Source organism: Centropristis striata, chromosome 2 (assembly GCF_030273125.1).
Source record: "Centropristis striata isolate RG_2023a ecotype Rhode Island chromosome 2, C.striata_1.0, whole genome shotgun sequence".
Lineage (NCBI taxonomy): Eukaryota > Metazoa > Chordata > Actinopteri > Perciformes > Serranidae > Centropristis > Centropristis striata.
Window position 1 is genome coordinate 19,444,087 of NC_081518.1, and position 27,418 is coordinate 19,471,504.

At 48.8% G+C, this 27,418-nt stretch overlaps 25 non-coding genes across 25 annotated transcripts; all 25 read left to right on the plus strand.

Moving 5' to 3' along the window:
* Positions 1–3,448: 3,448 nt before the first annotated feature.
* On the plus strand, positions 3,449–3,635 carry LOC131960921 (U2 spliceosomal RNA). The gene has a single exon (XR_009389794.1). It is a non-coding gene; the product is annotated as a U2 spliceosomal RNA (small nuclear RNA).
* Positions 3,636–4,145: 510 nt separating this feature from the next.
* On the plus strand, positions 4,146–4,309 carry LOC131959064 (U1 spliceosomal RNA). The gene has a single exon (XR_009389377.1). It is a non-coding gene; the product is annotated as a U1 spliceosomal RNA (small nuclear RNA).
* Positions 4,310–4,921: 612 nt separating this feature from the next.
* Positions 4,922–5,112, plus strand: LOC131960066 (U2 spliceosomal RNA). Its single transcript, XR_009389583.1, has one exon. It is a non-coding gene; the product is annotated as a U2 spliceosomal RNA (small nuclear RNA).
* Positions 5,113–5,622: 510 nt separating this feature from the next.
* Positions 5,623–5,786, plus strand: LOC131959070 (U1 spliceosomal RNA). Its single transcript, XR_009389379.1, has one exon. It is a non-coding gene; the product is annotated as a U1 spliceosomal RNA (small nuclear RNA).
* A 612-nt stretch (positions 5,787–6,398) lies between these two features.
* On the plus strand, positions 6,399–6,589 carry LOC131960071 (U2 spliceosomal RNA). The gene has a single exon (XR_009389585.1). It is a non-coding gene; the product is annotated as a U2 spliceosomal RNA (small nuclear RNA).
* A 510-nt stretch (positions 6,590–7,099) lies between these two features.
* Positions 7,100–7,263, plus strand: LOC131959077 (U1 spliceosomal RNA). Its single transcript, XR_009389380.1, has one exon. It is a non-coding gene; the product is annotated as a U1 spliceosomal RNA (small nuclear RNA).
* Positions 7,264–7,875: 612 nt separating this feature from the next.
* On the plus strand, positions 7,876–8,066 carry LOC131960421 (U2 spliceosomal RNA). Its single transcript, XR_009389671.1, has one exon. It is a non-coding gene; the product is annotated as a U2 spliceosomal RNA (small nuclear RNA).
* Positions 8,067–8,576: 510 nt separating this feature from the next.
* On the plus strand, positions 8,577–8,740 carry LOC131959081 (U1 spliceosomal RNA). The gene has a single exon (XR_009389381.1). It is a non-coding gene; the product is annotated as a U1 spliceosomal RNA (small nuclear RNA).
* Positions 8,741–9,352: 612 nt separating this feature from the next.
* On the plus strand, positions 9,353–9,543 carry LOC131960075 (U2 spliceosomal RNA). Its single transcript, XR_009389586.1, has one exon. It is a non-coding gene; the product is annotated as a U2 spliceosomal RNA (small nuclear RNA).
* A 510-nt stretch (positions 9,544–10,053) lies between these two features.
* On the plus strand, positions 10,054–10,217 carry LOC131959094 (U1 spliceosomal RNA). Its single transcript, XR_009389385.1, has one exon. It is a non-coding gene; the product is annotated as a U1 spliceosomal RNA (small nuclear RNA).
* Positions 10,218–16,425: 6,208 nt separating this feature from the next.
* LOC131960078 (U2 spliceosomal RNA) lies at positions 16,426–16,616 on the plus strand. Its single transcript, XR_009389587.1, has one exon. It is a non-coding gene; the product is annotated as a U2 spliceosomal RNA (small nuclear RNA).
* Positions 16,617–17,126: 510 nt separating this feature from the next.
* LOC131959101 (U1 spliceosomal RNA) lies at positions 17,127–17,290 on the plus strand. The gene has a single exon (XR_009389386.1). It is a non-coding gene; the product is annotated as a U1 spliceosomal RNA (small nuclear RNA).
* A 612-nt stretch (positions 17,291–17,902) lies between these two features.
* Positions 17,903–18,093, plus strand: LOC131960083 (U2 spliceosomal RNA). The gene has a single exon (XR_009389588.1). It is a non-coding gene; the product is annotated as a U2 spliceosomal RNA (small nuclear RNA).
* A 510-nt stretch (positions 18,094–18,603) lies between these two features.
* Positions 18,604–18,767, plus strand: LOC131959107 (U1 spliceosomal RNA). The gene has a single exon (XR_009389387.1). It is a non-coding gene; the product is annotated as a U1 spliceosomal RNA (small nuclear RNA).
* Positions 18,768–19,379: 612 nt separating this feature from the next.
* LOC131960089 (U2 spliceosomal RNA) lies at positions 19,380–19,570 on the plus strand. Its single transcript, XR_009389589.1, has one exon. It is a non-coding gene; the product is annotated as a U2 spliceosomal RNA (small nuclear RNA).
* A 510-nt stretch (positions 19,571–20,080) lies between these two features.
* LOC131959115 (U1 spliceosomal RNA) lies at positions 20,081–20,244 on the plus strand. The gene has a single exon (XR_009389393.1). It is a non-coding gene; the product is annotated as a U1 spliceosomal RNA (small nuclear RNA).
* A 612-nt stretch (positions 20,245–20,856) lies between these two features.
* Positions 20,857–21,047, plus strand: LOC131960097 (U2 spliceosomal RNA). The gene has a single exon (XR_009389590.1). It is a non-coding gene; the product is annotated as a U2 spliceosomal RNA (small nuclear RNA).
* Positions 21,048–21,557: 510 nt separating this feature from the next.
* LOC131959122 (U1 spliceosomal RNA) lies at positions 21,558–21,721 on the plus strand. The gene has a single exon (XR_009389394.1). It is a non-coding gene; the product is annotated as a U1 spliceosomal RNA (small nuclear RNA).
* A 612-nt stretch (positions 21,722–22,333) lies between these two features.
* On the plus strand, positions 22,334–22,524 carry LOC131960104 (U2 spliceosomal RNA). The gene has a single exon (XR_009389591.1). It is a non-coding gene; the product is annotated as a U2 spliceosomal RNA (small nuclear RNA).
* A 510-nt stretch (positions 22,525–23,034) lies between these two features.
* Positions 23,035–23,198, plus strand: LOC131959129 (U1 spliceosomal RNA). The gene has a single exon (XR_009389395.1). It is a non-coding gene; the product is annotated as a U1 spliceosomal RNA (small nuclear RNA).
* A 612-nt stretch (positions 23,199–23,810) lies between these two features.
* Positions 23,811–24,001, plus strand: LOC131960110 (U2 spliceosomal RNA). The gene has a single exon (XR_009389592.1). It is a non-coding gene; the product is annotated as a U2 spliceosomal RNA (small nuclear RNA).
* Positions 24,002–24,511: 510 nt separating this feature from the next.
* On the plus strand, positions 24,512–24,675 carry LOC131959135 (U1 spliceosomal RNA). Its single transcript, XR_009389396.1, has one exon. It is a non-coding gene; the product is annotated as a U1 spliceosomal RNA (small nuclear RNA).
* Positions 24,676–25,287: 612 nt separating this feature from the next.
* Positions 25,288–25,478, plus strand: LOC131960885 (U2 spliceosomal RNA). Its single transcript, XR_009389785.1, has one exon. It is a non-coding gene; the product is annotated as a U2 spliceosomal RNA (small nuclear RNA).
* A 510-nt stretch (positions 25,479–25,988) lies between these two features.
* LOC131959141 (U1 spliceosomal RNA) lies at positions 25,989–26,152 on the plus strand. The gene has a single exon (XR_009389397.1). It is a non-coding gene; the product is annotated as a U1 spliceosomal RNA (small nuclear RNA).
* A 612-nt stretch (positions 26,153–26,764) lies between these two features.
* LOC131960770 (U2 spliceosomal RNA) lies at positions 26,765–26,955 on the plus strand. Its single transcript, XR_009389749.1, has one exon. It is a non-coding gene; the product is annotated as a U2 spliceosomal RNA (small nuclear RNA).
* The last annotated feature ends 463 nt before the right edge of the window (positions 26,956–27,418 follow it).

Consider the following 27,418-nt stretch of genomic DNA (forward strand, 5'->3'; position numbering starts at 1 on the left):
CGTCGGGGGTGATTTTAACTGTATCTTAAGCAGAAATGAAGCAGAAAAGGAGCGGGAGAAGATTTTAAGGTTGACAAAACATCAGTTTTATTGCAGAATATGTGTAGGGATTTTAAACTGCTGGACTGTTTTAAAACAATGCATCCCAGAGAGGAGGGCTTCACCTTGTGCAGTGGTGATGGCACCAGAGCCTCTCGCATAGACTACCTTTTATCCCGTGATCGCCCACCAACTGATGCTAGATTGACACCTGTTTTCTTTTCTGATCACGCTATGCTTTCATGCACCCTCTCACTACCTTCTGGTGTGACTTTTGGAAGTGGTCTGTGGAAGCTCAACTGCTCCCTTTTAAAAGATAGGGAGGTAGTTAGGCAGTTCAGGGAGCAGTACCAAGAGTGGCAGACCCTTCAAGACTTTTACGAGACACGTGCACACTGGTGGGAAATGGTGAAGGGAAGGACTCAGACTTTCTTTAGACAGGTAGGGAAGAAGAAAAAGGATAAGGAAAAACGATGCATGCTGGGACTGCAAAAAAGACTTCAGCGCTATTTTAATCTAAACCAACAGGGGATGGATTTTAATGAAGAGATTAAACAAATCAAAAGAGAAATGTTGGTTTTAGCAGAAATTAAAAGTAAAGGCATCATAATAAGAAGCAAAGAAAGGGACATAGAAGAAGGGGAAAAATGCACAAGATACTTTTTTAAGAAAATTTTAAGTAAAGGGGGAACCATTTTAAAACTGAAAAACCAGCAGGGAAATACAGCAGAATCAACAAAAGAAATCAAGGAGCATATTGAACATTTCTACACTGAACTATATGAAGAAAAGCCCGTAAGAAATGACACCATCAGGGAAGTTTTAAAATCAATTGAAAAAACAATAAGCAACAGTGTGCTTTTAACCCAGGATTTTACTATGTCTGAGCTAAATAAGTGCTTTCAAAGTTTTAAACCAGGGAAGTCTCCAGGAGAAGATGGGCTACCTCTTGAATTTTATTCGACCTTTTGGGACATTTTAGCACCTGACTTGCTTGCTGTTTTTATGGACTTGGAGCAACTTGACCGACTTCCTGATAGTTTTAGAGTAGGGATAGTGACCCTCCTCCACAAAGACAAAGACAAGACGGACTTAAGGAACTTGAGACCGATCACACTTTTAAATGTTGACTGTAAAATTTTTAGCAAAATTTTAGCATCACGTATGTCCTTGTTTTTAGATGAGCTAATCCACCCGGATCAAGCCTGTGCCGTCCCGGGGAGGAAGATCACTGACAGCCTCGTACTGATCCGAGACACCATCTGTTATGCGAGAGACAGAAACATCCGGCTAATAGTCCTAAATTTAGACTTTGAGAAAGCCTTTGATCGGGTCTCGCACCAGTACCTCTTTGAGGTACTGCCAAAAATGGGGTTCCCAGAGAGGTTTGTAGCTTGGGTGGGATTGCTGTACAGGGACATAACCAGCAGATTCGTCGTTAACGGGCATCTGACAAACGCAGTCAATATAAACTGCGGTGTCCGTCAGGGTTGTCCGTTATCTGCCCTCCTCTACGTTACTTGTATAGAACCACTGGCACAGGTCTTGAGAAGGGACAAATGGATCAACGGGGTAAGAGTCCCAGGGAGTGGGGGACTCGTATCCAAATGCATTTTATATATGGACGACATTAACATTTTATGCACTGATCTTTTATCTGTCAACAGGACGATGGACGTGACTGACTGGTTTGGACAGGCCTCTGGGTCAAAGCTAAACCGAAATAAGACCCAAGCCCTTTTATATGGACCATGGACTGCCAACGAGACGACAGGACTCCCCCTGACTGTGACACAAACGGACCTAAAAATACTCGGGGTCAAACTCGATAGGGAGGGGGGAGGGAAAACAAATTGGCCAGACATGGTAGGGAAAGTCAGACAGAAACTTGGGTACTGGGGACTGAGGGGACTGACTTTGGAAGGAAAGGTTTTAATCATCAAGGCAGTGATTTTACCTTTGCTTTTACTAATCAGTTCTGTTTTTATCCCACCCAGGAGAGTTTTATTAGATCTTGACCGAGCTGTGTTTTACTTCCTGTGGGGCTCCAAGTGGGAAAGACTCGCCAGGACGGTGATGAAATCGCCAAAGGAGAAAGGAGGAAAAGGAGTCCCGGACCTGAACCTGTTTTTAGGAAGCAGATATACAGCAAGTCACATCAAAGCCGCCATAGCCCCATCCAGAAACCCCAAAACGGCAGCAATGACAAGGTTCTGGATGGGGTCCTACCTAAGAAACCTAAAGCTTTTAAACCCTGATCTAAAAGTACCTGTGTCTTTTAACCTGCCGCCAGCCTATGCTTTTATTAAGACATTTTTAAAGCATTTTAACCTGGAGCAGGAGGAGTTGCATGTTTTATCTCACCATCGTCTTTTGATATCTGTTGTACAGGAGCGGGAACCAGTGTGTCCAGTGCGTGGGCTTGCATTTGGTGAGCCCTCAACAGTTTGGCACAACGTGAACCATTCCGCTCTCCCAAACAGACTCCGGGACCTGTCATGGATGGTGGCTCATGAGATCCTCCCAGTCAGGTCCGTAATGCACTCCCGGGGCATGGCAACGCTCTCAACCTGCCCCCGACCAGGCTGTGGAGAGCCTGAGTCGGTGAGACATCTGCTCTGGGAGTGCAGCGCTGCTGTAGACCTGTGGGCAATGGCCGGCTCCTTACAATTCCCGTACTTACCAGCAAGGGAGGTCCTTACAGCACAACTGGTGCTGTATGGGGTGGGCCACAGAAGCCGAACGGGCAACTTCGCAAATCAGTGGCTCACCCTAGCCGCCATAAAAGAAGCCATATGGACCTCCAGAGACTTGCTGGTAAGAAGGCGCAAGCAGATCCCCCCCGTGGCTGTGATCCGGATGGCAGCAGCAATGGCCCATGTGGCCAGAGCTGCAGGCGGCAGGCCTAGGACACAGCCACAAAGAAGAATCGCCTCTGCGCCCATTCGGACGAAGGAGCCGGAGCCACACAGAAAAAGGTCTCAGCAGCGACGGCCTGACTCTCCGGGTGAGGCAGGTGGGAAGGAGCAAAAGGGTGAGGATCTCCTCTGAGCACCAACACAGCATCCCGGAAGGAATTGATTGGTGGAGCGGAATGAGTGTATCCTTGCGAAGACACACTGCGCTCCTGTACAACAGCAGACATTGTCAAACCTTTCAACAAATGAACTCCTATTTTAAAGGCTTTTAACACGGACACTTAAAAAAGCTGACACATGTAATATATTGTATATTTTATGTAACTTATTACAACTTATTTTCTGTATGACCTTTTAATTCGTTTTAACGTTTTAATATGGTTTTACAGATTTTGCAGAATTGTTGTATTTAAGTCTATTTATTGTATTTTTAAAAAAAAACTGAATTTACGTGTGGTATTGATGTGAAACTACTGTAAAATGTTTTTGGAATAAGTGTCAATAAAATTTTTCGAAAGAAAAAAATCTGTTCTTATCAGTTTAATATCTGATACGTCCCCTACCCGGGGACCATATATTAAATTGATTTTTGGAACTGGGAGATGGAATAGGGGCTTGCTCCGTCCACTCCACGCATCGACCTGGTATTGCAGTACTTCCAGGAACGGTGCACCCCTCCTCTCTATGTGAAATGTAAAGCACGTTCGTTCCTCTGCCTGCTCTCTCAGCTTGCGGAACTCTGCCTTCCTGTGCGGCTGATGCTGTTAGCCTGAGTATTGCCCAACCTTCTTTCTGCCCCTGGGCTATGCCAGGGCAAATGTAATAGTTTGCCAACGTGACGCTCCGTGTTGGATTTGGATACGGGGACAATGAGCAGGCCTGTCCCAGCCGATGATGTGGACTCACAATATGTGTACACTTGTTAATGCTCCAATTTCATAGTGACATTCAGTGGGCGTGAACCTTTCTGCAGTGTCCATGACTCTCATTTTAAGAGCAGGAGGCAGCAAAAGGGAGACACGTGAAATGCATGCCTGTGCCCATAACATGAATCAAACAGGTCACTGTTTCCCAGTCTGCTTTCCACTGACCCGACATGTCAGGAGGAAGACAAACACATGCCTTCAGCACCATCAGTCAGCGTGGCGTGTCTGCTACAGGGCAGCCGATCTCTGAGCTGTGCAACTCATACTTACCTGGCAGGGGAGACACCATGATCACGAAGGTGGTTCACCCAGGGCGAGGCTCAGCCATTGCACTCCGGCCGAGCTGACCTCTGCGAATTCCCCAAATGTGGGAATCTCGACTGCATAATTTCTGGTAGTGGGGGACTGCGTTCGCGCTCTCCCCTGACATATACTGTGAAAATTAAAACAAGAGGCAACCCTCAAGTCATTCACGGGGGCTGTAAGCATTTTAGGCTGCTTGAAACGAAGCAGAGCTTACACGGTGATGCCGAGCATCAGTAAGCAGTGGTAGTACAGTACAATGGGCATATGTACGTTCAAGTGCCTGGAAATTGAAGCCCACTTCCGGATTGCTACCTTTGCGTTGAGCAACATATGCGCTAGTACAAGCGCAGGAAAGCACACAGGCCTGTTGGTAAATCTTTGTCATCTTTGGTAAAACATGCGGTATTGGCTTTGCTGCTGAAATGTGCATCAGCTGCACTTTGGTGGCATGTCCACCAGGGGCTGTCAGTGCTTGATTTGCTTTCAAAAACACTGACACTGCGTCACGAACTCTAGCAACAAGCAGAGTCCCTTTTCACCCAGAGAGAGCCACAATTTGCACATTTGCTTCTCTAAGAGAACATACTTTGGAGCGATTCTGAGAGGTTTTCCTCCACTGTCGTTGGTGGTACTCTTACTCGCGCTTCCCGAAACTGCTACTTGGGTTTTGAGAACCGGCATCGAGAGTGAGTGTGCAGCCAATCCGCCCTTCACCTCCGACCCTTTGACGGCATCGCTTCTCGGCCTTTTGGCTAAGATCAAGTGTAGTATCTGTTCTTATCAGTTTAATATCTGATACGTCCCCTACCCGGGGACCATATATTAAATTGATTTTTGGAACTGGGAGATGGAATAGGGGCTTGCTCCGTCCACTCCACGCATCGACCTGGTATTGCAGTACTTCCGGGAACGGTGCACCCCTCCTCTCTATGTGAAATGTAAAGCACGTTCGTTCCTCTGCCTGCTCTCTCAGCTTGCGGAACTCTGCCTTCCTGTGCGGCTGATGCTGTTAGCCTGAGTATTGCCCAACCTTCTTTCTGCCCCTGGGCTATGCCAGGGCAAATGTAATAGTTTGCCAACGTGACGCTCCGTGTTGGATTTGGATACGGGGACAATGAGCAGGCCTGTCCCAGCCGATGATGTGGACTCACAATATGTGTACACTTGTTAATGCTCCAATTTCATAGTGACATTCAGTGGGCGTGAACCTTTCTGCAGTGTCCATGACTCTCATTTTAAGAGCAGGAGGCAGCAAAAGGGAGACACGTGAAATGCATGCCTGTGCCCATAACATGAATCAAACAGGTCACTGTTTCCCAGTCTGCTTTCCACTGACCCGACATGTCAGGAGGAAGACAAACACATGCCTTCAGCACCATCAGTCAGCGTGGCGTGTCTGCTACAGGGCAGCCGATCTCTGAGCTGTGCAACTCATACTTACCTGGCAGGGGAGACACCATGATCACGAAGGTGGTTCACCCAGGGCGAGGCTCAGCCATTGCACTCCGGCCGAGCTGACCTCTGCGAATTCCCCAAATGTGGGAATCTCGACTGCATAATTTCTGGTAGTGGGGGACTGCGTTCGCGCTCTCCCCTGACATATACTGTGAAAATTAAAACAAGAGGCAACCCTCAAGTCATTCACGGGGGCTGTAAGCATTTTAGGCTGCTTGAAACGAAGCAGAGCTTACACGGTGATGCCGAGCATCAGTAAGCAGTGGTAGTACAGTACAATGGGCATATGTACGTTCAAGTGCCTGGAAATTGAAGCCCACTTCCGGATTGCTACCTTTGCGTTGAGCAACATATGCGCTAGTACAAGCGCAGGAAAGCACACAGGCCTGTTGGTAAATCTTTGTCATCTTTGGTAAAACATGCGGTATTGGCTTTGCTGCTGAAATGTGCATCAGCTGCACTTTGGTGGCATGTCCACCAGGGGCTGTCAGTGCTTGATTTGCTTTCAAAAACACTGACACTGCGTCACGAACTCTAGCAACAAGCAGAGTCCCTTTTCACCCAGAGAGAGCCACAATTTGCACATTTGCTTCTCTAAGAGAACATACTTTGGAGCGATTCTGAGAGGTTTTCCTCCACTGTCGTTGGTGGTACTCTTACTCGCGCTTCCCGAAACTGCTACTTGGGTTTTGAGAACCGGCATCGAGAGTGAGTGTGCAGCCAATCCGCCCTTCACCTCCGACCCTTTGACGGCATCGCTTCTCGGCCTTTTGGCTAAGATCAAGTGTAGTATCTGTTCTTATCAGTTTAATATCTGATACGTCCCCTACCCGGGGACCATATATTAAATTGATTTTTGGAACTGGGAGATGGAATAGGGGCTTGCTCCGTCCACTCCACGCATCGACCTGGTATTGCAGTACTTCCGGGAACGGTGCACCCCTCCTCTCTATGTGAAATGTAAAGCACGTTCGTTCCTCTGCCTGCTCTCTCAGCTTGCGGAACTCTGCCTTCCTGTGTGGCTGATGCTGTTAGCCTGAGTATTGCCCAACCTTCTTTCTGCCCCTGGGCTATGCCAGGGCAAATGTAATAGTTTGCCAACGTGACGCTCCGTGTTGGATTTGGATACGGGGACAATGAGCAGGCCTGTCCCAGCCGATGATGTGGACTCACAATATGTGTACACTTGTTAATGCTCCAATTTCATAGTGACATTCAGTGGGCGTGAACCTTTCTGCAGTGTCCATGACTCTCATTTTAAGAGCAGGAGGCAGCAAAAGGGAGACACGTGAAATGCATGCCTGTGCCCATAACATGAATCAAACAGGTCACTGTTTCCCAGTCTGCTTTCCACTGACCCGACATGTCAGGAGGAAGACAAACACATGCCTTCAGCACCATCAGTCAGCGTGGCGTGTCTGCTACAGGGCAGCCGATCTCTGAGCTGTGCAACTCATACTTACCTGGCAGGGGAGACACCATGATCACGAAGGTGGTTCACCCAGGGCGAGGCTCAGCCATTGCACTCCGGCCGAGCTGACCTCTGCGAATTCCCCAAATGTGGGAATCTCGACTGCATAATTTCTGGTAGTGGGGGACTGCGTTCGCGCTCTCCCCTGACATATACTGTGAAAATTAAAACAAGAGGCAACCCTCAAGTCATTCACGGGGGCTGTAAGCATTTTAGGCTGCTTGAAACGAAGCAGAGCTTACACGGTGATGCCGAGCATCAGTAAGCAGTGGTAGTACAGTACAATGGGCATATGTACGTTCAAGTGCCTGGAAATTGAAGCCCACTTCCGGATTGCTACCTTTGCGTTGAGCAACATATGCGCTAGTACAAGCGCAGGAAAGCACACAGGCCTGTTGGTAAATCTTTGTCATCTTTGGTAAAACATGCGGTATTGGCTTTGCTGCTGAAATGTGCATCAGCTGCACTTTGGTGGCATGTCCACCAGGGGCTGTCAGTGCTTGATTTGCTTTCAAAAACACTGACACTGCGTCACGAACTCTAGCAGCAAGCAGAGTCCCTTTTCACCCAGAGAGAGCCACAATTTGCACATTTGCTTCTCTAAGAGAACATACTTTGGAGCGATTCTGAGAGGTTTTCCTCCACTGTCGTTGGTGGTACTCTTACTCGCGCTTCCCGAAACTGCTACTTGGGTTTTGAGAACCGGCATCGAGAGTGAGTGTGCAGCCAATCCGCCCTTCACCTCCGACCCTTTGACGGCATTGCTTCTCGGCCTTTTGGCTAAGATCAAGTGTAGTATCTGTTCTTATCAGTTTAATATCTGATACGTCCCCTACCCGGGGACCATATATTAAATTGATTTTTGGAACTGGGAGATGGAATAGGGGCTTGCTCCGTCCACTCCACGCATCGACCTGGTATTGCAGTACTTCCGGGAACGGTGCACCCCTCCTCTCTATGTGAAATGTAAAGCACGTTCGTTCCTCTGCCTGCTCTCTCAGCTTGCGGAACTCTGCCTTCCTGTGCGGCTGATGCTGTTAGCCTGAGTATTGCCCAACCTTCTTTCTGCCCCTGGGCTATGCCAGGGCAAATGTAATAGTTTGCCAACGTGACGCTCCGTGTTGGATTTGGATACGGGGACAATGAGCAGGCCTGTCCCAGCCGATGATGTGGACTCACAATATGTGTACACTTGTTAATGCTCCAATTTCATAGTGACATTCAGTGGGCGTGAACCTTTCTGCAGTGTCCATGACTCTCATTTTAAGAGCAGGAGGCAGCAAAAGGGAGACACGTGAAATGCATGCCTGTGCCCATAACATGAATCAAACAGGTCACTGTTTCCCAGTCTGCTTTCCACTGACCCGACATGTCAGGAGGAAGACAAACACATGCCTTCAGCACCATCAGTCAGCGTGGCGTGTCTGCTACAGGGCAGCCGATCTCTGAGCTGTGCAACTCATACTTACCTGGCAGGGGAGACACCATGATCACGAAGGTGGTTCACCCAGGGCGAGGCTCAGCCATTGCACTCCGGCCGAGCTGACCTCTGCGAATTCCCCAAATGTGGGAATCTCGACTGCATAATTTCTGGTAGTGGGGGACTGCGTTCGCGCTCTCCCCTGACATATACTGTGAAAATTAAAACAAGAGGCAACCCTCAAGTCATTCACGGGGGCTGTAAGCATTTTAGGCTGCTTGAAACGAAGCAGAGCTTACACGGTGATGCCGAGCATCAGTAAGCAGTGGTAGTACAGTACAATGGGCATATGTACGTTCAAGTGCCTGGAAATTGAAGCCCACTTCCGGATTGCTACCTTTGCGTTGAGCAACATATGCGCTAGTACAAGCGCAGGAAAGCACACAGGCCTGTTGGTAAATCTTTGTCATCTTTGGTAAAACATGCGGTATTGGCTTTGCTGCTGAAATGTGCATCAGCTGCACTTTGGTGGCATGTCCACCAGGGGCTGTCAGTGCTTGATTTGCTTTCAAAAACACTGACACTGCGTCACGAACTCTAGCAGCAAGCAGAGTCCCTTTTCACCCAGAGAGAGCCACAATTTGCACATTTGCTTCTCTAAGAGAACATACTTTGGAGCGATTCTGAGAGGTTTTCCTCCACTGTCGTTGGTGGTACTCTTACTCGCGCTTCCCGAAACTGCTACTTGGGTTTTGAGAACCGGCATCGAGAGTGAGTGTGCAGCCAATCCGCCCTTCACCTCCGACCCTTTGACGGCATCGCTTCTCGGCCTTTTGGCTAAGATCAAGTGTAGTATCTGTTCTTATCAGTTTAATATCTGATACGTCCCCTACCCGGGGACCATATATTAAATTGATTTTTGGAACTGGGAGATGGAATAGGGGCTTGCTCCGTCCACTCCACGCATCGACCTGGTATTGCAGTACTTCCGGGAACGGTGCACCCCTCCTCTCTATGTGAAATGTAAAGCACGTTCGTTCCTCTGCCTGCTCTCTCAGCTTGCGGAACTCTGCCTTCCTGTGCGGCTGATGCTGTTAGCCTGAGTATTGCCCAACCTTCTTTCTGCCCCTGGGCTATGCCAGGGCAAATGTAATAGTTTGCCAACGTGACGCTCCGTGTTGGATTTGGATACGGGGACAATGAGCAGGCCTGTCCCAGCCGATGATGTGGACTCACAATATGTGTACACTTGTTAATGCTCCAATTTCATAGTGACATTCAGTGGGCGTGAACCTTTCTGCAGTGTCCATGACTCTCATTTTAAGAGCAGGAGGCAGCAAAAGGGAGACACGTGAAATGCATGCCTGTGCCCATAACATGAATCAAACAGGTCACTGTTTCCCAGTCTGCTTTCCACTGACCCGACATGTCAGGAGGAAGACAAACACATGCCTTCAGCACCATCAGTCAGCGTGGCGTGTCTGCTACAGGGCAGCCGATCTCTGAGCTGTGCAACTCATACTTACCTGGCAGGGGAGACACCATGATCACGAAGGTGGTTCACCCAGGGCGAGGCTCAGCCATTGCACTCCGGCCGAGCTGACCTCTGCGAATTCCCCAAATGTGGGAATCTCGACTGCATAATTTCTGGTAGTGGGGGACTGCGTTCGCGCTCTCCCCTGACATATACTGTGAAAATTAAAACAAGAGGCAACCCTCAAGTCATTCACGGGGGCTGTAAGCATTTTAGGCTGCTTGAAACGAAGCAGAGCTTACACGGTGATGCCGAGCATCAGTAAGCAGTGGTAGTACAGTACAATGGGCATATGTACGTTCAAGTGCCTGGAAATTGAAGCCCACTTCCGGATTGCTACCTTTGCGTTGAGCAACATATGCGCTAGTACAAGCGCAGGAAAGCACACAGGCCTGTTGGTAAATCTTTGTCATCTTTGGTAAAACATGCGGTATTGGCTTTGCTGCTGAAATGTGCATCAGCTGCACTTTGGTGGCATGTCCACCAGGGGCTGTCAGTGCTTGATTTGCTTTCAAAAACACTGACACTGCGTCACGAACTCTAGCAACAAGCAGAGTCCCTTTTCACCCAGAGAGAGCCACAATTTGCACATTTGCTTCTCTAAGAGAACATACTTTGGAGCGATTCTGAGAGGTTTTCCTCCACTGTCGTTGGTGGTACTCTTACTCGCGCTTCCCGAAACTGCTACTTGGGTTTTGAGAACCGGCATCGAGAGTGAGTGTGCAGCCAATCCGCCCTTCACCTCCGACCCTTTGACGGCATCGCTTCTCGGCCTTTTGGCTAAGACTGCGATCGCTTCTATTCGGTTGTCCAACCTCAGCCTTGCAGTGGCTCTGGTGCTTAGCCGGTGGAAGTAAATTGTGCTGTATATGTGAATAAGAAAGGATACTCTTGTAGTTGTCTTTTTTTTTCTTTTTGCATACAGGTATCGTTGGCTCAGAGGACTTCTTCCCTGCAACTTGTTTCAACATCTCTCAGCTGCAAAAGAGGAAAGTCTCCCTGAGCTTTTATTTATTTATTGTCTTTTAGCCATTTTTATCTGGCCCTTTTAGTCCACTTTTTAATTTGTTGGTTTTAGGCAAATTTTTAAGTGTTTTTAGTTTTCCTTTTCCCCGTAGTGTGTGGTGCCTCCACCATGTCGGCCAACCATGCCGGCATGCGGAGGCACCACAGCGTCCGTTTCACATTTAAGGAGAAAGATGGTAAACCCCTGGGTCCAATGTCAAGACTTGACTTTTCCAGGAGGTTTATACAAAAAATATTGAAGTTTCGACCTGAGGACATCAACTGTATTGTGACACTACCGATGAACAAAGGTTTTGATGTAAGCTTTCGCACGGCCATGACTTTTCGAGAATTTTGCAACCGGTTTGAGACTGAGAAACCCCAGTTCTCCGCTTTCAACGTAGAGAAGCTGACTGACAATACATTTAAAACTGTCATTGTCAAGATGTTCAATGAAACAGTGAATGCGGACGACATTTGTCATTGGCTGGGTAGATTTTGCACTGTGAAAGGCCAGGCTACCAAGGTGAGAGATGAAGATGGCATTTGGACTTGTGCCTGGAGGGTCCCCATCCAACAATGGCAGGACCCCCAGGGCTTCCAGGGCTTGAAACATCTGCCATCCATGATAGTCTTGGGTAACAACAGGGGCTACATCCACTACCAGGGACAGCCCAAGCTCTGCCGCAAGTGTGGTGAGCAAGGGCACCTGGTAGAAGCATGCCAGAAAACAGTGTGTGGTAAATGCAGAGAAATTGGTCATACCTTTGAGGAATGTACCAATGGCAGAAAGTGCAATCTTTGTGGAGAAACAAACCACCTCTTCAGAGATTGCCCAAAGTCTTTTGCCAACAAACTGAAAGCCACAAAACAAAATGGCAGACAAGAGGAGCCATTTCAAGAGCTGTTTGAGGATGGGCTTGAAAATTCAAACCTCCCGCCAAAACCTGTGACTGGTGAACAGGAATCAGGTGAGGTGGGAGAAGGGGAGGGGCCTGCATGTGCCCCACCGATAGAGAACGGAGAAGAAGGGGCAATGCAGGCAGAAGGCGGAGCTTGTTCAGAAAAGGAAAAGGAACAGCCACAGGATGACAGCGAGGATGCCTCCCTCCCCAACGCCCAAGAAGCTAAGAGGCCCTTATCGGAATTGTCTTCTGAGTCTCCTGGAGTCTCAGAAAAGAGGGCAAGAGCTGGATACTCCTCAGACAGTCCAACTGTGGAGGAGTCCAGAGTCTTTCCCTCCAATTCCCCAAATGAGGTCTCTTTCCTCAGTATAGCTCTAAGATCAACCCCTAAGGACTCCAGCAGCAAACGAGAGGAGCTTTCAACCCCCGGAGTCCGACAGGGTAGCGGAGCGCAACCCCTTCACCTTTCCCCCATAAGGCTGAAGGAAGAGCTCCATACACAAGCATCAGATCTTAAAAAGACTTTTTAACATTGACTATCCCCTCTGCTTCCTATTAAAATGTCATACGTGTTATTTTTAACCATACTCATGACACTCACCTTCTCTACCATCAATGTGAGAAGTGTGAAGTCGAGAGTTAGAGCCCAGAGTGTTTTATCTTTTCTAGACACTGTTAAGTCAGATGTGTTTTTATTACAGGAGTGTGGCCTCCCCTTTTTAAAGTCATACACACAATGGAAGAATTTATGGCCAAATACATCCCTATGGTCCGGATCAAATGAAAACAAAAATGATGGAGTAGCCATTTTAATTAAAAACCCTCTTGTCTTGGTGAAGGGAAGCACAGTGGTGAGAGATGGCCGGGCACTTTTAGCACAATTGACTTTTATGGGAAAGGATTTTAACATCCTAAATATTTATGGTTTTATAGACAAAAATGACAGGTATGACTTTTTAGAAGACTTGCAGTCCCACATGCTAGGCAGGGCACCATTAGTCGTAGGGGGAGATTTTAACTGTATCTTAAGCAGAAATGATAGAAAAGGAGCGGGAGAAGATTTTAAGGTTGACAAAACATCAGTTTTATTGCAGAATATGTGTAGGGATTTTAAACTGCTGGACTGTTTTAAAACAATGCATCCCAGAGAGGAGGGCTTCACCTGGTGCAGTGGTGACGGCACCAGAGCCTCTCGCATAGACTACCTTTTATCCCGTGATTGCCCACCAACTGATGCTAGATTGACACCTGTTTTCTTTTCTGATCACGCTATGCTTTCATGCACCCTCTCACTACCTTCTGGTGTGACTTTTGGAAGTGGTCTGTGGAAGCTCAACTGCTCCCTTTTAAAAGATAGGGAGGTAGTTAGGCAGTTCAGGGAGCAGTACCAAGAGTGGCAGACCCTTCAAGACTTTTACGAGACACGTGCACACTGGTGGGAAATGGTGAAGGGAAGGACTCAGACTTTCTTTAGACAGGTAGGGAAGAAGAAAAAGGATAAGGAAAAACGATGCATGCTGGGACTGCAAAAAAGACTTCAGCGCTATTTTAATCTAAACCAACAGGGGATGGATTTTAATGAAGAGATTAAACAAATCAAAAGAGAAATGTTGGTTTTAGCAGAAATTAAAAGTAAAGGCATCATAATAAGAAGCAAAGAAAGGGACATAGAAGAAGGGGAAAAATGCACAAGATACTTTTTTAAGAAAATTTTAAGTAAAGGGGGAACCATTTTAAAACTGAAAAACCAGCAGGGAAATACAGCAGAATCAACAAAAGAAATCAAGGAGCATATTGAACATTTCTACACTGAACTATATGAAGAAAAGCCCGTAAGAAATGACACCATCAGGGAAGTTTTAAAATCAATTGAAAAAACAATAAGCAACAGTGTGCTTTTAACCCAGGATTTTACTATGTTTGAGCTAAATAAGTGCTTTCAAAGTTTTAAACCAGGGAAGTCTCCAGGAGAAGATGGGCTACCTCTTGAATTTTATTCGACCTTTTGGGACATTTTAGCACCTGACTTGCTTGCTGTTTTTATGGACTTGGAGCAACTTGACAGACTTCCTGATAGTTTTAGAGTAGGGATAGTGACCCTCCTCCACAAAGACAAAGACAAGACGGACTTAAGGAACTGGAGACCAATCACACTTTTAAATGTTGACTGTAAAATTTTTAGCAAAATTTTAGCATCACGTATGTCCTTGTTTTTAGATGACCTAATCCACCCGGATCAAGCCTGTGCCGTCCCGGGGAGGAAGATCACTGACAGCCTCGTACTGATCCGAGACACCATCTGTTATGCGAGAGACAGAAACATCCGGCTAATAGTCCTAAATTTAGACTTTGAGAAAGCCTTTGATCGGGTCTCGCACCAGTACCTCTTTGAGGTACTGCCAAAAATGGGGTTCCCAGAGAGGTTTGTAGCTTGGGTGGGATTGCTGTACAGGGACATAACCAGCAGATTCGTCGTTAACGGGCATCTGACAAACGCAGTCAATATAAACTGCGGTGTCCGTCAGGGTTGTCCGTTATCTGCCCTCCTCTACGTTACTTGTATAGAACCACTGGCACAGGTCTTGAGAAGGGACAAATGGATCAACGGGGTAAGAGTCCCAGGGAGTGGGGGACTCGTATCCAAATGCATTTTATATATGGACGACATTAACATTTTATGCACTGATCTTTTATCTGTCAACAGGACGATGGACGTGACTGACTGGTTTGGACAGGCCTCTGGGTCAAAGCTAAACCGAAATAAGACCCAAGCCCTTTTATATGGACCATGGACTGCCAACGAGACGACAGGACTCCCCCTGACTGTGACACAAACGGACCTAAAAATACTCGGGGTCAAATTCGATAGGGAGGGGGGAGGGAAAACAATTGGCCAGACATGGTAGGGAAAGTCAGACAGAAACTTGGGTACTGGGGACTGAGGGGACTGACTTTGGAAGGAAAGGTTTTAATCATCAAGGCAGTGATTTTACCTTTGCTTTTACTAATCAGTTCTGTTTTTATCCCACCCAGGAGAGTTTTATTAGATCTTGACCGAGCTGTGTTTTACTTCCTGTGGGGCTCCAAGTGGGAAAGACTCGCCAGGACGGTGATGAAATCGCCAAAGGAGAAAGGAGGAAAAGGAGTCCCGGACCTGAACCTGTTTTTAGGAAGCAGATATACAGCAAGTCACATCAAAGCCGCCATAGCCCCATCCAGAAACCCCAAAACGGCAGCAATGACAAGGTTCTGGATGGGGTCCTACCTAAGAAACCTAAAGCTTTTAAACCCTGATCTAAAAGTACCTGTGTCTTTTAACCTGCCGCCAGCCTATGCTTTTATTAAGACATTTTTGAAGCATTTTAACCTGGAGCAGGAGGAGTTGCATGTTTTATCTCACCATCGTCTTTTGATATCTGTTGTACAGGAGCGGGAACCAGTGTGTCCAGTGCGTGGGCTTGCATTTGGTGAGCCCTCAACAGTTTGGCACAACGTGAACCATTCCGCTCTCCCAAACAGACTCCGGGACCTGTCATGGATGGTGGCTCATGAGATCCTCCCAGTCAGGTCCGTAATGCACTCCCGGGGCATGGCAACGCTCTCAACCTGCCCCCGACCAGGCTGTGGAGAGCCTGAGTCGGTGAGACATCTGCTCTGGGAGTGCAGCGCTGCTGTAGACCTGTGGGCAATGGCCGGCTCCTTACAATTCCCGTACTTACCAGCAAGGGAGGTCCTTACAGCACAACTGGTGCTGTATGGGGTGGGCCACAGAAGCCGAACGGGCAACTTCACGAATCAGTGGCTCACCCTAGCCGCCATAAAAGAAGCCATATGGACCTCCAGAGACTTGCTGGTAAGAAGGCGCAAGCAGATCCCCCCCGTGGCTGTGATCCGGATGGCAGCAGCAATGGCCCATGTGGCCAGAGCTGCAGGCGGCAGGCCTAGGACACAGCCACAAAGAAGAATCGCCTCTGCGCCCATTCGGACGAAGGAGCCGGAGCCACACAGAAAAAGGTCTCAGCAGCGACGGCCTGACTCTCCGGGTGAGGCAGGTGGGAAGGAGCAAAAGGGTGAGGATCTCCTCTGAGCACCAACACAGCATCCCGGAAGGAATTGATTGGGGGAGCGGAATGAGTGTATCCTTGCGAAGACACACTGCGCTCCTGTACACAGGGGCTGTCAGTGCTTGATTTGCTTTCAAAAACACTGACACTGCGTCACGAACTCTAGCAACAAGCAGAGTCCCTTTTCACCCAGAGAGAGCCACAATTTGCACATTTGCTTCTCTAAGAGAACATGCTTTGGAGCGATTCTGAGAGGTTTTCCTCCACTGTCGTTGGTGGTACTCTTACTCGCGCTTCCCGAAACTGCTACTTGGGTTTTGAGAACCGGCATCGAGAGTGAGTGTGCAGCCAATCCGCCCTTCACCTACGACCCTTTGACGGCATCGCTTCTCGGCCTTTTGGCTAAGATCAAGTGTAGTATCTGTTCTTATCAGTTTAATATCTGATACGTCCCCTACCCGGGGACCATATATTAAATTGATTTTTGGAACTGGGAGATGGAATAGGGGCTTGCTCCGTCCACTCCACGCATCGACCTGGTATTGCAGTACTTCCGGGAACGGTGCACCCCTCCTCTCTATGTGAAATGTAAAGCACGTTCGTTCCTCTGCCTGCTCTCTCAGCTTGCGGAACTCTGCCTTCCTGTGTGGCTGATGCTGTTAGCCTGAGTATTGCCCAACCTTCTTTCTGCCCCTGGGCTATGCCAGGGCAAATGTAATAGTTTGCCAACGTGACGCTCCGTGTTGGATTTGGATACGGGGACAATGAGCAGGCCTGTCCCAGCCGATGATGTGGACTCACAATATGTGTACACTTGTTAATGCTCCAATTTCATAGTGACATTCAGTGGGCGTGAACCTTTCTGCAGTGTCCATGACTCTCATTTTAAGAGCAGGAGGCAGCAAAAGGGAGACACGTGAAATGCATGCCTGTGCCCATAACATGAATCAAACAGGTCACTGTTTCCCAGTCTGCTTTCCACTGACCCGACATGTCAGGAGGAAGACAAACACATGCCTTCAGCACCATCAGTCAGCGTGGCGTGTCTGCTACAGGGCAGCCGATCTCTGAGCTGTGCAACTCATACTTACCTGGCAGGGGAGACACCATGATCACGAAGGTGGTTCACCCAGGGCGAGGCTCAGCCATTGCACTCCGGCCGAGCTGACCTCTGCGAATTCCCCAAATGTGGGAATCTCGACTGCATAATTTCTGGTAGTGGGGGACTGCGTTCGCGCTCTCCCCTGACATATACTGTGAAAATTAAAACAAGAGGCAACCCTCAAGTCATTCACGGGGGCTGTAAGCATTTTAGGCTGCTTGAAACGAAGCAGAGCTTACACGGTGATGCCGAGCATCAGTAAGCAGTGGTAGTACAGTACAATGGGCATATGTACGTTCAAGTGCCTGGAAATTGAAGCCCACTTCCGGATTGCTACCTTTGCGTTGAGCAACATATGCGCTAGTACAAGCGCAGGAAAGCACACAGGCCTGTTGGTAAATCTTTGTCATCTTTGGTAAAACATGCGGTATTGGCTTTGCTGCTGAAATGTGCATCAGCTGCACTTTGGTGGCATGTCCACCAGGGGCTGTCAGTGCTTGATTTGCTTTCAAAAACACTGACACTGCGTCACGAACTCTAGCAACAAGCAGAGTCCCTTTTCACCCAGAGAGAGCCACAATTTGCACATTTGCTTCTCTAAGAGAACATACTTTGGAGCGATTCTGAGAGGTTTTCCTCCACTGTCGTTGGTGGTACTCTTACTCGCGCTTCCCGAAACTGCTACTTGGGTTTTGAGAACCGGCATCGAGAGTGAGTGTGCAGCCAATCCGCCCTTCACCTCCGACCCTTTGACGGCATCGCTTCTCGGCCTTTTGGCTAAGATCAAGTGTAGTATCTGTTCTTATCAGTTTAATATCTGATACGTCCCCTACCCGGGGACCATATATTAAATTGATTTTTGGAACTGGGAGATGGAATAGGGGCTTGCTCCGTCCACTCCACGCATCGACCTGGTATTGCAGTACTTCCGGGAACGGTGCACCCCTCCTCTCTATGTGAAATGTAAAGCACGTTCGTTCCTCTGCCTGCTCTCTCAGCTTGCGGAACTCTGCCTTCCTGTGTGGCTGATGCTGTTAGCCTGAGTATTGCCCAACCTTCTTTCTGCCCCTGGGCTATGCCAGGGCAAATGTAATAGTTTGCCAACGTGACGCTCCGTGTTGGATTTGGATACGGGGACAATGAGCAGGCCTGTCCCAGCCGATGATGTGGACTCACAATATGTGTACACTTGTTAATGCTCCAATTTCATAGTGACATTCAGTGGGCGTGAACCTTTCTGCAGTGTCCATGACTCTCATTTTAAGAGCAGGAGGCAGCAAAAGGGAGACACGTGAAATGCATGCCTGTGCCCATAACATGAATCAAACAGGTCACTGTTTCCCAGTCTGCTTTCCACTGACCCGACATGTCAGGAGGAAGACAAACACATGCCTTCAGCACCATCAGTCAGCGTGGCGTGTCTGCTACAGGGCAGCCGATCTCTGAGCTGTGCAACTCATACTTACCTGGCAGGGGAGACACCATGATCACGAAGGTGGTTCACCCAGGGCGAGGCTCAGCCATTGCACTCCGGCCGAGCTGACCTCTGCGAATTCCCCAAATGTGGGAATCTCGACTGCATAATTTCTGGTAGTGGGGGACTGCGTTCGCGCTCTCCCCTGACATATACTGTGAAAATTAAAACAAGAGGCAACCCTCAAGTCATTCACGGGGGCTGTAAGCATTTTAGGCTGCTTGAAACGAAGCAGAGCTTACACGGTGATGCCGAGCATCAGTAAGCAGTGGTAGTACAGTACAATGGGCATATGTACGTTCAAGTGCCTGGAAATTGAAGCCCACTTCCGGATTGCTACCTTTGCGTTGAGCAACATATGCGCTAATACAAGCGCAGGAAAGCACACAGGCCTGTTGGTAAATCTTTGTCATCTTTGGTAAAACATGCGGTATTGGCTTTGCTGCTGAAATGTGCATCAGCTGCACTTTGGTGGCATGTCCACCAGGGGCTGTCAGTGCTTGATTTGCTTTCAAAAACACTGACACTGCGTCACGAACTCTAGCAACAAGCAGAGTCCCTTTTCACCCAGAGAGAGCCACAATTTGCACATTTGCTTCTCTAAGAGAACATACTTTGGAGCGATTCTGAGAGGTTTTCCTCCACTGTCGTTGGTGGTACTCTTACTCGCGCTTCCCGAAACTGCTACTTGGGTTTTGAGAACCGGCATCGAGAGTGAGTGTGCAGCCAATCCGCCCTTCACCTCCGACCCTTTGACGGCATCGCTTCTCGGCCTTTTGGCTAAGATCAAGTGTAGTATCTGTTCTTATCAGTTTAATATCTGATACGTCCCCTACCCGGGGACCATATATTAAATTGATTTTTGGAACTGGGAGATGGAATAGGGGCTTGCTCCGTCCACTCCACGCATCGACCTGGTATTGCAGTACTTCCGGGAACGGTGCACCCCTCCTCTCTATGTGAAATGTAAAGCACGTTCGTTCCTCTGCCTGCTCTCTCAGCTTGCGGAACTCTGCCTTCCTGTGTGGCTGATGCTGTTAGCCTGAGTATTGCCCAACCTTCTTTCTGCCCCTGGGCTATGCCAGGGCAAATGTAATAGTTTGCCAACGTGACGCTCCGTGTTGGATTTGGATACGGGGACAATGAGCAGGCCTGTCCCAGCCGATGATGTGGACTCACAATATGTGTACACTTGTTAATGCTCCAATTTCATAGTGACATTCAGTGGGCGTGAACCTTTCTGCAGTGTCCATGACTCTCATTTTAAGAGCAGGAGGCAGCAAAAGGGAGACACGTGAAATGCATGCCTGTGCCCATAACATGAATCAAACAGGTCACTGTTTCCCAGTCTGCTTTCCACTGACCCGACATGTCAGGAGGAAGACAAACACATGCCTTCAGCACCATCAGTCAGCGTGGCGTGTCTGCTACAGGGCAGCCGATCTCTGAGCTGTGCAACTCATACTTACCTGGCAGGGGAGACACCATGATCACGAAGGTGGTTCACCCAGGGCGAGGCTCAGCCATTGCACTCCGGCCGAGCTGACCTCTGCGAATTCCCCAAATGTGGGAATCTCGACTGCATAATTTCTGGTAGTGGGGGACTGCGTTCGCGCTCTCCCCTGACATATACTGTGAAAATTAAAACAAGAGGCAACCCTCAAGTCATTCACGGGGGCTGTAAGCATTTTAGGCTGCTTGAAACGAAGCAGAGCTTACACGGTGATGCCGAGCATCAGTAAGCAGTGGTAGTACAGTACAATGGGCATATGTACGTTCAAGTGCCTGGAAATTGAAGCCCACTTCCGGATTGCTACCTTTGCGTTGAGCAACATATGCGCTAATACAAGCGCAGGAAAGCACACAGGCCTGTTGGTAAATCTTTGTCATCTTTGGTAAAACATGCGGTATTGGCTTTGCTGCTGAAATGTGCATCAGCTGCACTTTGGTGGCATGTCCACCAGGGGCTGTCAGTGCTTGATTTGCTTTCAAAAACACTGACACTGCGTCACGAACTCTAGCAACAAGCAGAGTCCCTTTTCACCCAGAGAGAGCCACAATTTGCACATTTGCTTCTCTAAGAGAACATGCTTTGGAGCGATTCTGAGAGGTTTTCCTCCACTGTCGTTGGTGGTACTCTTACTCGCGCTTCCCGAAACTGCTACTTGGGTTTTGAGAACCGGCATCGAGAGTGAGTGTGCAGCCAATCCGCCCTTCACCTCCGACCCTTTGACGGCATCGCTTCTCGGCCTTTTGGCTAAGATCAAGTGTAGTATCTGTTCTTATCAGTTTAATATCTGATACGTCCCCTACCCGGGGACCATATATTAAATTGATTTTTGGAACTGGGAGATGGAATAGGGGCTTGCTCCGTCCACTCCACGCATCGACCTGGTATTGCAGTACTTCCGGGAACGGTGCACCCCTCCTCTCTATGTGAAATGTAAAGCACGTTCGTTCCTCTGCCTGCTCTCTCAGCTTGCGGAACTCTGCCTTCCTGTGTGGCTGATGCTGTTAGCCTGAGTATTGCCCAACCTTCTTTCTGCCCCTGGGCTATGCCAGGGCAAATGTAATAGTTTGCCAACGTGACGCTCCGTGTTGGATTTGGATACGGGGACAATGAGCAGGCCTGTCCCAGCCGATGATGTGGACTCACAATATGTGTACACTTGTTAATGCTCCAATTTCATAGTGACATTCAGTGGGCGTGAACCTTTCTGCAGTGTCCATGACTCTCATTTTAAGAGCAGGAGGCAGCAAAAGGGAGACACGTGAAATGCATGCCTGTTCCCATAACATGAATCAAACAGGTCACTGTTTCCCAGTCTGCTTTCCACTGACCCGACATGTCAGGAGGAAGACAAACACATGCCTTCAGCACCATCAGTCAGCGTGGCGTGTCTGCTACAGGGCAGCCGATCTCTGAGCTGTGCAACTCATACTTACCTGGCAGGGGAGACACCATGATCACGAAGGTGGTTCACCCAGGGCGAGGCTCAGCCATTGCACTCCGGCCGAGCTGACCTCTGCGAATTCCCCAAATGTGGGAATCTCGACTGCATAATTTCTGGTAGTGGGGGACTGCGTTCGCGCTCTCCCCTGACATATACTGTGAAAATTAAAACAAGAGGCAACCCTCAAGTCATTCACGGGGGCTGTAAGCATTTTAGGCTGCTTGAAACGAAGCAGAGCTTACACGGTGATGCCGAGCATCAGTAAGCAGTGGTAGTACAGTACAATGGGCATATGTACGTTCAAGTGCCTGGAAATTGAAGCCCACTTCCGGATTGCTACCTTTGCGTTGAGCAACATATGCGCTAGTACAAGCGCAGGAAAGCACACAGGCCTGTTGGTAAATCTTTGTCATCTTTGGTAAAACATGCGGTATTGGCTTTGCTGCTGAAATGTGCATCAGCTGCACTTTGGTGGCATGTCCACCAGGGTCTGTCAGTGCTTGATTTGCTTTCAAAAACACTGACACTGCGTCACGAACTCTAGCAACAAGCAGAGTCCCTTTTCACCCAGAGAGAGCCACAATTTGCACATTTGCTTCTCTAAGAGAACATACTTTGGAGCGATTCTGAGAGGTTTTCCTCCACTGTCGTTGGTGGTACTCTTACTCGCGCTTCCCGAAACTGCTACTTGGGTTTTGAGAACCGGCATCGAGAGTGAGTGTGCAGCCAATCCGCCCTTCACCTCCGACCCTTTGACGGCATCGCTTCTCGGCCTTTTGGCTAAGATCAAGTGTAGTATCTGTTCTTATCAGTTTAATATCTGATACGTCCCCTACCCGGGGACCATATATTAAATTGATTTTTGGAACTGGGAGATGGAATAGGGGCTTGCTCCGTCCACTCCACGCATCGACCTGGTATTGCAGTACTTCCGGGAACGGTGCACCCCTCCTCTCTATGTGAAATGTAAAGCACGTTCGTTCCTCTGCCTGCTCTCTCAGCTTGCGGAACTCTGCCTTCCTGTGCGGCTGATGCTGTTAGCCTGAGTATTGCCCAACCTTCTTTCTGCCCCTGGGCTATGCCAGGGCAAATGTAATAGTTTGCCAACGTGACGCTCCGTGTTGGATTTGGATACGGGGACAATGAGCAGGCCTGTCCCAGCCGATGATGTGGACTCACAATATGTGTACACTTGTTAATGCTCCAATTTCATAGTGACATTCAGTGGGCGTGAACCTTTCTGCAGTGTCCATGACTCTCATTTTAAGAGCAGGAGGCAGCAAAAGGGAGACACGTGAAATGCATGCCTGTGCCCATAACATGAATCAAACAGGTCACTGTTTCCCAGTCTGCTTTCCACTGACCCGACATGTCAGGAGGAAGACAAACACATGCCTTCAGCACCATCAGTCAGCGTGGCGTGTCTGCTACAGGGCAGCCGATCTCTGAGCTGTGCAACTCATACTTACCTGGCAGGGGAGACACCATGATCACGAAGGTGGTTCACCCAGGGCGAGGCTCAGCCATTGCACTCCGGCCGAGCTGACCTCTGCGAATTCCCCAAATGTGGGAATCTCGACTGCATAATTTCTGGTAGTGGGGGACTGCGTTCGCGCTCTCCCCTGACATATACTGTGAAATTTAAAACAAGAGGCAACCCTCAAGTCATTCACGGGGGCTGTAAGCATTTTAGGCTGCTTGAAACGAAGCAGAGCTTACACGGTGATGCCGAGCATCAGTAAGCAGTGGTAGTACAGTACAATGGGCATATGTACGTTCAAGTGCCTGGAAATTGAAGCCCACTTCCGGATTGCTACCTTTGCGTTGAGCAACATATGCGCTAATACAAGCGCAGGAAAGCACACAGGCCTGTTGGTAAATCTTTGTCATCTTTGGTAAAACATGCGGTATTGGCTTTGCTGCTGAAATGTGCATCAGCTGCACTTTGGTGGCATGTCCACCAGGGGCTGTCAGTGCTTGATTTGCTTTCAAAAACACTGACACTGCGTCACGAACTCTAGCAACAAGCAGAGTCCCTTTTCACCCAGAGAGAGCCACAATTTGCACATTTGCTTCTCTAAGAGAACATACTTTGGAGCGATTCTGAGAGGTTTTCCTCCACTGTCGTTGGTGGTACTCTTACTCGCGCTTCCCGAAACTGCTACTTGGGTTTTGAGAACCGGCATCGAGAGTGAGTGTGCAGCCAATCCGCCCTTCACCTCCGACCCTTTGACGGCATCGCTTCTCGGCCTTTTGGCTAAGATCAAGTGTAGTATCTGTTCTTATCAGTTTAATATCTGATACGTCCCCTACCCGGGGACCATATATTAAATTGATTTTTGGAACTGGGAGATGGAATAGGGGCTTGCTCCGTCCACTCCACGCATCGACCTGGTATTGCAGTACTTCCGGGAACGGTGCACCCCTCCTCTCTATGTGAAATGTAAAGCACGTTCGTTCCTCTGCCTGCTCTCTCAGCTTGCGGAACTCTGCCTTCCTGTGTGGCTGATGCTGTTAGCCTGAGTATTGCCCAACCTTCTTTCTGCCCCTGGGCTATGCCAGGGCAAATGTAATAGTTTGCCAACGTGACGCTCCGTGTTGGATTTGGATACGGGGACAATGAGCAGGCCTGTCCCAGCCGATGATGTGGACTCACAATATGTGTACACTTGTTAATGCTCCAATTTCATAGTGACATTCAGTGGGCGTGAACCTTTCTGCAGTGTCCATGACTCTCATTTTAAGAGCAGGAGGCAGCAAAAGGGAGACACGTGAAATGCATGCCTGTGCCCATAACATGAATCAAACAGGTCACTGTTTCCCAGTCTGCTTTCCACTGACCCGACATGTCAGGAGGAAGACAAACACATGCCTTCAGCACCATCAGTCAGCGTGGCGTGTCTGCTACAGGGCAGCCGATCTCTGAGCTGTGCAACTCATACTTACCTGGCAGGGGAGACACCATGATCACGAAGGTGGTTCACCCAGGGCGAGGCTCAGCCATTGCACTCCGGCCGAGCTGACCTCTGCGAATTCCCCAAATGTGGGAATCTCGACTGCATAATTTCTGGTAGTGGGGGACTGCGTTCGCGCTCTCCCCTGACATATACTGTGAAAATTAAAACAAGAGGCAACCCTCAAGTCATTCACGGGGGCTGTAAGCATTTTAGGCTGCTTGAAACGAAGCAGAGCTTACACGGTGATGCCGAGCATCAGTAAGCAGTGGTAGTACAGTACAATGGGCATATGTACGTTCAAGTGCCTGGAAATTGAAGCCCACTTCCGGATTGCTACCTTTGCGTTGAGCAACATATGCGCTAATACAAGCGCAGGAAAGCACACAGGCCTGTTGGTAAATCTTTGTCATCTTTGGTAAAACATGCGGTATTGGCTTTGCTGCTGAAATGTGCATCAGCTGCACTTTGGTGGCATGTCCACCAGGGGCTGTCAGTGCTTGATTTGCTTTCAAAAACACTGACACTGCGTCACGAACTCTAGCAACAAGCAGAGTCCCTTTTCACCCAGAGAGAGCCACAATTTGCACATTTGCTTCTCTAAGAGAACATGCTTTGGAGCGATTCTGAGAGGTTTTCCTCCACTGTCGTTGGTGGTACTCTTACTCGCGCTTCCCGAAACTGCTACTTGGGTTTTGAGAACCGGCATCGAGAGTGAGTGTGCAGCCAATCCGCCCTTCACCTCCGACCCTTTGACGGCATCGCTTCTCGGCCTTTTGGCTAAGATCAAGTGTAGTATCTGTTCTTATCAGTTTAATATCAGATACGTCCCCTACCCGGGGACGATATATTAAATTGATTTTTGGAACTGGGAGATGGAATAGGGGCTTGCTCCGTCCACTCCACGCATCGACCTGGTATTGCAGTACTTCCGGGAACGGTGCACCCCTCCTCTCTATGTGAAATGTAAAGCACGTTCGTTCCTCTGCCTGCTCTCTCAGCTTGCGGAACTCTGCCTTCCTGTGTGGCTGATGCTGTTAGCCTTAGTATTGCCCAACCTTCTTTCTGCCCCTGGGCTATGCCAGGGCAAATGTAATAGTTTGCCAACGTGACGCTCCGTGTTGGATTTGGATACGGGGACAATGAGCAGGCCTGTCCCAGCCGATGATGTGGACTCACAATATGTGTACACTTGTTAATGCTCCAATTTCATAGTGACATTCAGTGGGCGTGAACCTTTCTGCAGTGTCCATGACTCTCATTTTAAGAGCAGGAGGCAGCAAAAGGGAGACACGTGAAATGCATGCCTGTGCCCATAACATGAATCAAACAGGTCACTGTTTCCCAGTCTGCTTTCCACTGACCCGACATGTCAGGAGGAAGACAAACACATGCCTTCAGCACCATCAGTCAGCGTGGCGTGTCTGCTACAGGGCAGCCGATCTCTGAGCTGTGCAACTCATACTTACCTGGCAGGGGAGACACCATGATCACGAAGGTGGTTCACCCAGGGCGAGGCTCAGCCATTGCACTCCGGCCGAGCTGACCTCTGCGAATTCCCCAAATGTGGGAATCTCGACTGCATAATTTCTGGTAGTGGGGGACTGCGTTCGCGCTCTCCCCTGACATATACTGTGAAAATTAAAACAAGAGGCAACCCTCAAGTCATTCACGGGGGCTGTAAGCATTTTAGGCTGCTTGAAACGAAGCAGAGCTTACACGGTGATGCCGAGCATCAGTAAGCAGTGGTAGTACAGTACAATGGGCATATGTACGTTCAAGTGCCTGGAAATTGAAGCCCACTTCCGGATTGCTACCTTTGCGTTGAGCAACATATGCGCTAATACAAGCGCAGGAAAGCACACAGGCCTGTTGGTAAATCTTTGTCATCTTTGGTAAAACATGCGGTATTGGCTTTGCTGCTGAAATGTGCATCAGCTGCACTTTGGTGGCATGTCCACCAGGGGCTGTCAGTGCTTGATTTGCTTTCAAAAACACTGACACTGCGTCACGAACTCTAGCAACAAGCAGAGTCCCTTTTCACCCAGAGAGAGCCACAATTTGCACATTTGCTTCTCTAAGAGAACATGCTTTGGAGCGATTCTGAGAGGTTTTCCTCCACTGTCGTTGGTGGTACTCTTACTCGCGCTTCCCGAAACTGCTACTTGGGTTTTGAGAACCGGCATCGAGAGTGAGTGTGCAGCCAATCCGCCCTTCACCTCCGACCCTTTGACGGCATCGCTTCTCGGCCTTTTGGCTAAGATCAAGTGTAGTATCTGTTCTTATCAGTTTAATATCTGATACGTCCCCTACCCGGGGACCATATATTAAATTGATTTTTGTAACTGGGAGATGGAATAGGGGCTTGCTCCGTCCACTCCACGCATCGACCTGGTATTGCAGTACTTCCGGGAACGGTGCACCCCTCCTCTCTATGTGAAATGTAAAGCACGTTCGTTCCTCTGCCTGCTCTCTCAGCTTGCGGAACTCTGCCTTCCTGTGTGGCTGATGCTGTTAGCCTGAGTATTGCCCAACCTTCTTTCTGCCCCTGGGCTATGCCAGGGCAAATGTAATAGTTTGCCAACGTGACGCTCCGTGTTGGATTTGGATACGGGGACAATGAGCAGGCCTGTCCCAGCCGATGATGTGGACTCACAATATGTGTACACTTGTTAATGCTCCAATTTCATAGTGACATTCAGTGGGCGTGAACCTTTCTGCAGTGTCCATGACTCTCATTTTAAGAGCAGGAGGCAGCAAAAGGGAGACACGTGAAATGCATGCCTGTTCCCATAACATGAATCAAACAGGTCACTGTTTCCCAGTCTGCTTTCCACTGACCCGACATGTCAGGAGGAAGACAAACACATGCCTTCAGCACCATCAGTCAG